Source organism: Castor canadensis, chromosome 4 (assembly GCF_047511655.1).
Source record: "Castor canadensis chromosome 4, mCasCan1.hap1v2, whole genome shotgun sequence".
Taxonomy (NCBI): domain Eukaryota; kingdom Metazoa; phylum Chordata; class Mammalia; order Rodentia; family Castoridae; genus Castor; species Castor canadensis.
Window position 1 is genome coordinate 172,880,495 of NC_133389.1, and position 9,425 is coordinate 172,889,919.

The 9,425-nt window shown below is 35.1% G+C and overlaps 1 long non-coding RNA gene across 1 annotated transcript in view; it reads left to right on the plus strand.

Moving 5' to 3' along the window:
- Nucleotides 1–5,202, plus strand: part of LOC141422402 (uncharacterized) — a 79,333-nt gene extending 74,131 nt beyond the window's left edge. The window contains exon 6 of the long non-coding RNA XR_012446943.1: nucleotides 5,090–5,202. This is a non-coding gene — a long non-coding RNA (uncharacterized lncRNA). The remainder of the gene's footprint in view (nucleotides 1–5,089) is intronic.
- Nucleotides 5,203–9,425: the final 4,223 nt, after the last annotated feature.

Genomic DNA, 9,425 nt, shown 5'->3' on the forward strand with positions numbered 1-9,425 from the left:
TTCAGCCCCACGCCTTGGGTCCAGACTTTACTACTTATTGCTACGTGTGATCTTAAGCATGTTCCTTAATTTTGCGTGCTGGAGTTTCTTTATCTGTAAAATTGGTGTATGAAGAGTATTACTAGAGATACTGTGAGGATTTGATTAGTTAACATTAGCCAAACACTTAGGACAGTGTCTGGTATTTAACTAAAATCATATAAATGATTACTAATGAAATAAAATTTAAAATGTGATTACAATATCTATTTGACCCCAGAATTTTTGTCTCGATCTTGCCTCATGCTGATGTGAGGGATGTAGCCACAAGTATTATGTTCCCCCTTTCATTCTCACTGCCATTAGCTACAGCTTTTGAGGTCAGAAGAGGGGAGACCAAGTTAGAGTAGACTCAAGAAATCACGAATCCATCTGGGTGTCATGGCTAACATGTTTGGTTGTTTTTTTTTTTCAAAGTAACCAAAATTGGATTTCCTTTCAGAGCAAGTCAGACAAACTTATTGTTAATAAGATCTTCATGGAAAGGAAAAATGAACACCTAATTATGACAACAACAATGAACACCATCTCCTCTCTTTGTTTGATGCATGACATTTCATTTAGAGGGATGATATTTTTTATGCTCCAATTGGTGATTTCAAATGAAACATTTGGGTTCATATAAACATGCTGGAGCCTTCTTCCCAGAGGATACATTGCTCAAGATGGTCACTGCAGGGTTGAAGTTGAATCATTTTGCATCTTTCAGCCAAGAATTGAATAAACTCATGGTTATTCATCTTGTTTTAGATGCATTTAAATTAATACAAAATTCTTAACTGTTAGTGACATAGTAAATGTTACTGTGAACTATATTTTATACCATAGGGATGGGGAAAAAAACTTACATTGCCAATTGAACATGAGAACTACCAATTAAATTTTAGTTTGATTTGCTTAGTTGGGTACACTTTCTAATAAAATAAATAAGTCAACTTAGCCAGTATGCTATTTAAGTCTAAAAATGCTGTTTTCTAGATATAAAAAACCAAACCAAAATGTGTTTGCTTACCAATGGCCCCAGATATCAAATACATCTTTTGATTAACTCTAGTAAAAGCCTAATTCATATCATTCTGTGAGTGTAATTCCAATCAATATATAAAAACATATGATCCATAAGAATCTGGATGGTATTTCATCAAACAATGTTACATTTTAAAAACTGGAAAGATAACTTAGGCTGAATTATTTTTTTCTAAAATATATTTTTCAATGTTTGCCTCAATGAAACCATAACAGGTTTAGTTTAAAAAATGAAATATTCCTGACAATCTGAACATCTCACATTGTTGCCTTCACCTTTATTATTGAATTAAGTAATTTTTAAATTGCACCATTTCTGTAGTTTGTCTTCTTCTGAAAAAGATTTATTTCTCCAGCATTTATATGGCCTGACTGCTTGACTGTTCCATTTTCAAATATTTGCTAACTTTAATATAATTATCTGCACAATAAAGAATAACTGTGTGTAGCTCGTGATGCTATGTGAATCAAATATAACAGAAGCTCCTGGAAAAGTGCTTAGTACACATTAAATACTCAAAAATGTGGGCATTGGTCATTAATAACGAAAGTAACAATGTATCTTAAAGCTTCTGTCTTGGCATAGAGCCCTGAGAAATTTTTGTTTCTTCCTATAATTGTTTATTTATTTATTTTTTGGTAAGGCAAAGTAACTTTTGCTTCTAAACTTTACTTCCAGGAGGATACTATGCATATTTTTCAATTGAATGCATAATAGTAAAACGTTTGAAGAAAGGTTGATTAATTAGTGTATATATTCGGCAAATACCGTCAACCTACTCTGTGACAAAGACTATGCTTAGATTCACAATATACCTTCATGAAGGAATCAGAGTCAAAAAATGTACCTCTGAGTCCAAGAAATTCACCTCTTAGCAGACATGAGACACAAGACAGTTTACTAATTTGACATTCATGCATACATTATTGTAATAGAAATATTAGATACAGTTTGGTAGAATTCAGAAATCAGTAAGTTTTTAAGCTAATGCTACATTTCTCAAGCACATGACCAATATCATTCAATTAAATCTGCATTTGTTGCTTATTTATAGCTACTTCATAAAATCTGGGAGTTTTGTTCACTGCCTTTGTAAGCTATAAACCTGCTTGTTGCAATAAAGTTACACAAACTAAAAATATATAGTTTATATAATAATACAAACCCATAATATAAGCAATGTCAAGTTGCAGTGATTTGGATTTCAATTGATGGACAAATCATTTAGAGTGAAATTTTCCAGAATGGCTTTGTGGTAGAAGGTAGAGACTTAGTCTTTAACATACAAGATTTTAGAGAACACCAAATGTTTAGAGAACACAAGAGGGAGGTTTCTGAGGGTTGTGCAAAGTGTTTAGGTTTGCAAAAGCACAGATGCAAATGTGCAGATGAAGTGCTATGGCTGACGAGGGCTGCTTCTTGGCTACCCAGAGAAGGTTTTATGGAAGATTCAAAGGACATGTGGGTAAATTTTGAGGTTCCGTGAGTGTACCATAAGGGATTTTTCTCCTTTAGCCATAGGAGAGAATTATAGTACCCTGGAGCTATTACATATTCAATAAATAATTCAAAAACAAAGAATGTATATATGCTTTTATTCATGGTTTCATAAAATGCGTTTTGAAAATGAAAAGTGATAATGTAGGGACTCAGTTGGGAATTTAACAAATAATTCAGTAGGGAGAAAGGAAAAATTAAAAGTATGCAATATATATGCAGTTGGAAAAGTCATATTGAATAGCCTTATCCTAATAAACTGCAGTCATTTAAAGTGACCAAACTAGGGAGGGCATGTTTTAAAATACCAGTGCAGTGAATGTTGGCAATCACTGGTCCTTCATACCAGATCTCTGATGAGTACCATGGAAGCAGGATGAACACATAAGATCTTATTTTCCAATTTTGAAGTATTGAATTTAGTTTGCTGATAGTATTGTGGTTCAATATGCCATCAGGAAACATTTCATCCCAAATACCATCATTAGGATAAATGCAACTGTTTTCATTTTCTATTTCTTATAAAATCTTAAGTCCCTTTCTAATGGCTTGATCATTAAATGCATGAAATTTTGTTAAATCTATTGTATATAGTCTTAATGTTTTAATCTACTTCTTGATTAGAATTGAAGTGGTTGGCTAATATTTTTGATTCAGTTTCTCACAATTTACTCTCTGCTTGTTGGATACTTTGGTTTTCTATTTTTTCAATGGTAGAGTTACTGTCATAATTAATAATTTTATGCACAACGTTTTGTTCCTCTTTTGAATTATTTCCCTAGAATAAATTCTCAGGATAGACATTACTGGGTTAAAAGGTATAAAGGTTTTTACAGCCTTTCAGACAAGTTGCCAAATTGCTTTCCAAAAAAGATTTTACTACATCAATTTATAATACCCCAGGTGACCCTGCTGATAATAATACATGTGTTTCCATGCGCTTGTTACCCCTCACTGTCCATGCAGAGTCTTCCGTGAGTACCCAAGCTCACATCATGCAGATTATTCCTGTTCCATGTCTCCTCTCTCAAAGTAATCATGTTTCCTTTTGTTGCTTGAATGCTGTGAAGAAATTCCTGCTCCCATTTATGGTACCCTGCAGAATCATTAACATCCTGCATTTTTCTGACAACAAGCAGAAGATAATTAGAGGTTTGCCTGATTGAGAGAAATTTTTGAAAATGCTTTGCAAAGGGAAGAATAGTAGATTGAGGCAAAATCAGTGACAACAAGTATTTGTTTAATTGACAAGGTTTTGTGGCCTGCCAAGGATGTTAGAATCCAATTTAGTATTTATCTTTTTAATAAATTAATGATAGATTTATAATTACTTTTGATTATATTTATCTTCCTAAGTTCAGAACAGCACTGATGTTGTAGCAATCAGTGTTGACTTCAGAATTTTAGGCACAATGAATCTGAGGATTGGCCTCAGATTCTAGCAGCACAATTTATTATTATTTTTTTATTTATGTGTGCATACAAGGCTTGGATCATTTCTCCCCCCTGCCCCCACCCCCTCCCTTACCACCCACTCCACCCCCTCCCTCTCCCCCCTACCCCCTCAATACCCAGCAGAAACTATTTTGCCCTTATCTCTAATTTTGTTGTAGAGAGAGTATAAGCCATAATAGGAAGGAACAAAGGTTTTTGCTGGTTGAGATAAGGATAGCTATACAGGGAGTTGACTCACATTAATTTCCTGTGCGTGTGTGTTACCTTCTAGGTTAATTCTTTTTGATCTAACCTTTTCTCTAGTTCCTGGTCCCCTTTTCCTATTGGTCTCCTCTCAAATTCCTCATTCATTAAATGAGAATTGTATTAACTCCCACTTCATTCTACCATGTAGGGTGCCTACCTAGCACATGTGATGCCTCCAATAAAAGTTAGCTCTTAGTAGACATCAGCACAGATGTTTTCTCTATTAAAATCAGTTAAGACATGCTAAGCAGTCCTAATGGAACAACTGAACATTCAAATACACTGAGAGTATTTCTGAAACATTTTTGAGTCTTTTTTTTGTTTCTCCGTGGGACTGGGGTTTGAACTCAAGACTTCATGCTTACAAAGTAGGTCCACTACCACCTGAGCCACACCTCTGCTCCATTTTTCTCTGGTTTCTTTGAAGATGGGTTATTGAGAACTATTTGCCTGGGCTGACCTTTAACCTCGTTCCTTCTGATCTCAGCCTCCCAAGTAGCTAGGATCACAGGTGTGAGCCACTTGTGCCTGGCATATCTATAAATGATTGAAAGTAATCAATCTTCTCTCCCTAGAGAAGTACAGTCTTTGCATCGTGGTCTCCCAGATGCTCTAAAGCACAGAGTGAAGCTTCTGCTCCTATACATCTCACTCCAATTATGAAGAGACTAAACCTCCTCAGAAATTCACCCATTTTATGAAAAATTTGAAACAAAAAGTCATTTTGGTCACTTTGATTGCATCTTTTCTGACAATACAATGTTCAAACCTACTAGATAATGTAGGGATTTTACTGAATTGTGTTTTCTATTTTACATTTTGTAGGGCATCATTTCACCTGACCAGGTTAGAGATTGGGAAATACCACACATTGACCATTTAATTTTGGTCTCCAGGCTACCAGCACAGAGACAAGTTACAAAAGTGAATGACCTCCAGTAAGTTTCTAATTATGTACATGTTTCTATTTGTCCAAATGTCTTCAAAATTCAAAGGAATAAAAATACAACTGATCTTCCCTTAAAAGATCATGGTGGAAAATGTACAGATAAAGGAAAATGCCCCTTCCAAAAGTATTAAAGATACTCCCAAAGGAAAAAAAGCCTCATTGCACCTTCGAACAAAGTTGAAAAACTATCTCTGTGATTTGAGGAAGGTGATAGGTGATAAATAAAAGATTTACTGTGAAAAAACATAATAGAAGCAGCTTTTAAAAATGCAGAAAAAGAAAACTCAAAGTCATCTGTGAAATATAGAAACATATAAAAGTGAAAATAATTACTTACAAGGACATGTATCCAGTTAGAATATGGAAAATTGCAGCAAACCCCTACATTTATCCTAGCAGCCTAACATTGTTGATCACCTTCAGATTCACAGATTTATACAAAGCTCTGACAGAGTAAAGGATGCAATAAATCAAAGTTAATTAAATTAAAAATGGTAAACCTCCCCCAGAAGAAAGAAGGGACTCATAGCCATACTCATTCATGAGAGAAGAATTTGTAGTATCCAAGAGGATTTAATAGTCAAACTTTTAATTTTAGCAAATATTTAGTAGCTGTTTATTGTCTGGTGTGCTAGGGCAGAAATCTGCATAACCCAGCACTCACTGACACTCTGCTTCTTCCCAATGCACCACAACAATGGTTAAGGGCAAGTATGTCAACATTGGGGCTGAGGCAGGATAAAAAATGAAGTAAAGCTCCCTTGGGTACAAGGGAGTAAGTTAAGACACTGGCTTTCATTCACTCAGAGAGGAAAATGATACCAGAGAACTGAGGAAAACAACTCTAATGACTTCTGAGCATTCATGAATTGTGAGGTACCCTTCATAATATTTGTGGGCAAAATATTATGGTGGTAAGTTGAAGAGGAGCGAAAAGTCTGTTGAGCTGCAAAACCAGTGGGCTTTCTGGGTTTTAGGTATGTAGATATCTGGAATCTTGTCAGTGTTTAGCCCTCAGGTCTTGAAAAGAAGATTTTGACCCTGCTCACAAACTTTTAAATCCAGTGAACTAAATCTAACTAAAACTATAACAAATTCTTCACTCAGCTCAGATAATCGCCCTCTTGGACTGAATGGAGAAAGTGTCTTATTCTGGAGACAAATATTTTGATAAGGACTAAAAATCTTTAAAAATGAGAAAATGTGAAATGCAGTCAAGAAAGGAAACAGTCAACTAAAGCAGATCCAGAAATTACACAGAGGTTGGAATTCTAAGAAAGGAACTGTAATAAATATATTAAATGATATAGAAAAAAAGAAAGGACACTCATAAAAAGATAAGAAAGTCAAATGGGCATGATAAGAATGGAACATGAAAAATCAAAAATAAAACATGTACTCAAGGTTGTTGACATGATATTGAATACAACACAGGAATAGATCAGTAAACTTGAACACTGGTCAATAGAAAATACTTAAACTAAAATGTAAGAAGAAAGAACAAAATGAAATAATTTTTAAATGTCCACAGATATGTCCATCAAGAGGAGTATTTGAAGTCTTGACAAATAGAATGGAGTTAAAGTGACAGTTTTACTATTTCTGAGACTAGGATAGGAAAGGTCATCACACTTGCTCTGCTTCTCTAGGGAGACTCACCCTTGGAATCCAGGCACTATGCTTTGAACGAGCTCAGGACGAACAGAGACACTTGTACATGCTGTAGGTGCCAGTCTTCTGTGAAGCATCAGCTGACAACCTGTGTCAACCAGCAGGCATGTGACTGAGAAAGTCTTGAAGATGATTCTAGGTGAAGCTATTGTCTGACTTAAGTCAAGGAGACATACTTAGTAAGAAACAACTAACTAGTTCCAGTCATGCTAAGTCTATGAAAGATAGTAGTAACTATTTGTTTTATGTTGTTTTTACTCTACTAATTTAAATTATTTGTCACACAGTATTAGATACTTGGAACAAAAGGAGAGTAACAGTGCTTATTGTTTATTAAAATAACATTAAATATTTAGCACATATTTTTTACAGAATCCCATAAGACAAAGAAGGAATGGGGCACATAAGTGAAACGTTCCAAAACTGATGAAGTACATCAATCCATAAATATAAAAACTACTGCAAACACAAAGCAGGAGTGGTACAGAGATTGAAAACCAACAATTAAAAGGCACAGTGACACATAAAAAAAGGAGAAAAAGCTTGTGGCTGGGAGTGTAGCTAACTAAGCAGTAGAGATCTTGCCTAGCATGCACAAAGCCTTGAGTTTGACCCCAGCACCATTAAAAAACAAAGAGAATTGCAAAAGAACATTTCACAAATGAAGACATAGAAGAATGTCTGCTAGCAACTTTACACGTTCCTGCCCATAACTGGAAATAGACTAGTGCTCACCCGCAAAGAAAAAAACAAATTACGATCTACTCATACACTGGAATAGTACTCAGCAATAACAGGAAATTGTGGGCCTACTAAGCCAAAGAAAGCGGACATGAAAAGGAATCTATAAACATGAATTATATTTAATGTTATGAAAAATGAGTCTTTCCCTATTTTCCTAGCTTAGGTCTCCAAATCTGAGAACAATAAATGATAAATGCCATCACATTCTAAAGAGATGCTAATCTTTATATCTATGATTGCTAATTGGATATACAAAATTTGGAAACTGGACAGAAGCTAAGTCCTAAGTGATTTTTGGAGCAGATCTATCAATGTCAGAATACCCTACCTTCCAACTTTCTATTTTTAAATAATAAAAGGTATTTTCAAATAACATTTTGTGTTATATACCACTAAATGCTTTCCCATCTAATGCAAATGGAAAGTGGAAATTTTTACAAGATTTTGGGGGAGCATTGTTATCTCTCTTTCCCAGCATCCATCTTCCTTAGCCTCCAACTTCCTAATGCCTTAGGTGATGACTTGCTGAAGGCCATTACTCAGTAGTCTAATGCTGGCATGGAAACTAGCGTGGCATCAAAAGAAAAACCTCTTGAGAGACCCTGAATAGTTAAGCCATGTAATTTCTCCCAAAAGATTGATGCCTGACTCGACCCTAGAACTTATAACAATGACAGAATTTACTAGAACCGCCAATAAGGCAGAAATGGAAAAGTTTAGGAGAAGAGCAGTCTCCTCCTAGAGTTCTTCTTGTGATGGCATATCTCTCCCACGAACCAAGTATACACTGCGAAGGTAACAAGGCTAGGGTCATTTAGAAAAGACACTGCTCAGAAGGACTGCTCGTCATAGTGATTGGGACTCTGTGGAATGGAGAAATGTAGGGCAGAGAGGAAAATCATTAACAGACAGATGCTGCATTGCCAAAGAACAAAATACTTGGTGGACCCAGGCAGGGATTCCCATGGCATTCAGAAGATTTTCTGTGGAAAAAGCTATCACTTGAACATCTACTCAATATTAAGAGAAGTGTAATTCTTGACTCTAACCTTCCTATCCCTGTGAACCCATTTCTAAAGGGATCCAGAAATGGAAGCTAGAGACTGATACTGGTGGCAGGTCCAGGACGAGAGAAGACAAACATGTTATTCTTTTTCAATTGCTTAACAGGCTTCCAAACTTGAGCCAGACTGAGCTGAGTGAAGTCAGGGAGGGTCAAACAGGAGGCCTCAAAAGTGAATGTTTTAAAAATCTTGGTAATATAATAGCAATAAAACACCAGTTTATGGTATATTTTAACTAACATAAATATTATTGCTTTACAAAAAAGTAAAGTGAATCTGAATGTGAGTCTATTAGGCAATACTAAAGAGGACCAGAGTTGATACAAGATCTGGCCAAGGTATGTTGGGATAGGGAAGTGCTATGTTTAGGAATGGGCTTCGAAAGCAGTAGAAAGAAGACATAGACTTATTTTATATTATCTTATCATGTATAGTTGAGTACATATGTGTATATGTATATATGTAATAGGAAATATATATATGTATATGTATAAAACAATTATAGAAATTTTGCCTTATCAGATATGTAAACATACCATAAAGCTATTGTATTACAACTACATGCAGTTGGCATAGGACTTGACAAATTGATGCCTGGTATGGAATAAAGAATATGGAAAAACTCCAGAAAACAGGACCCCTATTATACCTATCTATGTAATTTAATATGTTGGAAATATAATATTTTACTTGGTAAGATTATTTCATAAATGCTACAATGACTGACTGCTTA